We start from the raw sequence: 2,741 nt of genomic DNA, 5'->3' as shown, positions 1-2,741 counted from the left end.
CATCTTTGTATGAGTGAAGTAACTTAAGCACACCAAGTTTTGCCAAGGCATTTAGACAATGGTGAATGCTGAATGCATAAAATTACAAATCTTTTAAATATATAATTAAAAACTACCTGCATACTATCATTATATACATAGCAGTTGTACCTAAATTCAAATTGCAATGGTATTGTCAAGTTTTTGCCAAGTTGGACTAATCATCTTTTTATCAGTGGCCAAAAGCTTTTAACGATGCTGTTGAACTATTTATATATTAAAGATATTCTTTTTACAAAAAAATTTAAAGGGCTTCAAGGCCCAAGTTCTCAAACAAAGGGTCATTCTCTTCAATTCTCTGCTATCCTTTCCTCTGTGTTGATTCTTTCTCAGGCAGATTCTCTGTTTAATAAGCTAAGACTGCTGCTGCAGTGTTACATTTCATCCCCTCATTGTCCAACAGAGAAAGTCTTTCTTCCCCCAAATTGAAACAAAGTTCCTTCAGTTGAGTTACTGAATCCTCTTAGGTCATGAGCCTATCCTGAATTAATCAGTTCCCATGAGTGTCTAGGTTTTGATGATTCAGTTGGCCAGCCTGAGTCATATACCACCCACACCACACAGACTGGGATAACCAGGGATTACTGAATCAATTGCTGTGTATTGCACTATAGGCTTCCCAGCTCTAGACCAATTTAGACCCCACTTTAGACCGATTCCTTGCTTCAGAAATTTTTACTTGTACCATTCTCCTTCCTAAGACCTATTTCTTTTTGATTCAAAATTCTTCTGTTTACAAGACACAGAAAGCAAGTTATGGCCACTAAGGCCACACATAAAAAACACAACAAACCCACAGACAGTTGCTGGAAAGATCACTGGGTGTCTCTCAGGGTCAAAGGATAAGTTCAGTGCACCTGTGGAAGAGCAAGGAGAAAAAGAGTCCCTAGTATTTCAGATGCAGGATTGTATGGTATTTTCTCTTGAACAATGGTACCAATGTCACTCCATTCGAGTCTTTCAATCTCTCTCTCTGAGTTAAAAATATCCAGATTCTCAGAACAGAGCTTTTGATTAGCCCATCTTGTGTCAAATGTAAACCTCTGGATCATTTAGCCATTGCTGGGAGACTGAGCCACATAATACAACATGAAAAAAAAATATTGTCATCTCTTTTTAAAGGTGGAAAATTATGTTTATGGAAATAAAAATTTCCAATGCTGCATAGCTAATAACAGCAAAGCCAGTTTCAGTTTAGTTCAGTTCAGTCGCTCAGTCGTGTCCGACTCTTTGTGACCCCATGAACCGTAGCGCACCAGGCCTCCCTGTCCATCACCAACTCCGGAGTCCATCCAAACTCATGTCCATCAAGTCGATGATGCCATCCAACCATCTCATCCTCTGTTGTCCCCTTCTCCTGCCCTCAATCTTTCCCAGCATCAGGGTCTTTTCCAATGAGTCAGCTTTTTCCATGAGGTGGCCAAAGTATTGGAGTTTCAGCTTCAACATCAGTCCTTCCAATGAACACCCAGGACTGATCTCCTTTAGGATGGACTGGTTGGATCTCCTTGCAGTCCAAGGGACTCTCAAGAGTCTTCTGTGGGAGACATCCGCTTCCGGGACTACGGCCATCGCAACCCTCGACTCCGCAGGCCCGCGGAACTGGACCCGTCAGCAGAAGCTGACCCCGGGCCCTAGCGTCCCTGAGTCCCAGCTGCCCTCGCTCTGCCGCCCGCCTTCAGAACCAGACATGTTGGAGCATCTGAGCTCACTGCCCACGCAAATGGATTACAAGGGCCAGAAGCTAGCTGAACAGATGTTTCAGGGAATTATCCTTTCTTCTGCAATAGTTGGATTTATCTACGGGCACCTGGCTGAACAGTTCGGGTGGACTGTCTATATAGTTATGGCTGGATTTGCTTTTTCGTGTTTGCTGACACTTCCCCCATGGCCCATTTATCGCTGGCACCCCTTCAAGTGGTTACCTGTTCAAGACTCAAGCACAGAAGACAAGAAACCAGGGGAACGAAAAGTTAAGAGACATGCTAAAAACAATTGATCGGGGTTTTCATGATTCAGCTTTACTGTTGTACCTGCTTTTGTTTTGTGTGACATGAGCTAAATTGTTTTCATATATAAAAAACATAAGCTAAAAACCACCACCAAAAAAAAAAAGAGTCTTCTCCAACACAACAGTTCAAAAGGGAGTTTAGTTCTGATTAAATGTTATTATTAATACTCTGTATATAGTATCATGCCTGTTAAACTAGCTATAATGGTATTCTAAGCCTATTCATTGTTGAATGTGATGATTCTATTTTTACATTTCAGTGCCCTCTGTGTTTGTGTTTTATTAATTCCTTTATTTTAATCAGGCCACATTTAAAAATTCTAGTCGTTCTCAACAAAGCAATGTCTTCAGGGAATGAGTACGGGCTGGTGTCAGGATTAAAAATGGGATGTGTTCATCAGAGGCCAACTCACCCTTGGACAGTTATCCCTTCTCTTTCAGTGAGTGTTTCTTTCTGAGAGTTCTTTCCTTCTCACTTGTAGAACTTTGAGTTTAGATTTTTTTTTTTTTTTAAAGGAAGAATTCTCTTATCATACCACCCTACCGCCATGAACATCCATGATTTGAAAATCCAAATTCTAATAGTTTCTACTCACAATATGTGGAAAGATGAGTCAGAAGCACATTTCACAGTAAGAATGAAATGTGGCAGAACTAGATAGGAAACAGCTGATGATGGTGACACAGTTCT

General features: G+C 40.9%; 1 pseudogene across 1 annotated transcript; it reads left to right on the top strand.

Annotated features, from left to right (window-relative positions):
• The first annotated feature begins 1,523 nt into the window (after positions 1-1,523).
• LOC113877231 lies at positions 1,524-2,140 on the top strand (annotated as a pseudogene). The gene has a single exon (XR_003506719.1). The product of XR_003506719.1 is annotated as a signal peptidase complex subunit 1 pseudogene (transcript).
• The last annotated feature ends 601 nt before the right edge of the window (positions 2,141-2,741 follow it).

Source organism: Bos indicus x Bos taurus, chromosome 19 (genome assembly GCF_003369695.1).
Source record: "Bos indicus x Bos taurus breed Angus x Brahman F1 hybrid chromosome 19, Bos_hybrid_MaternalHap_v2.0, whole genome shotgun sequence".
NCBI lineage: Eukaryota > Metazoa > Chordata > Mammalia > Artiodactyla > Bovidae > Bos > Bos indicus x Bos taurus.
Note: the sequence above shows the minus strand (reverse complement) of the source record. Positions and strands in the feature narration are given on the sequence as shown.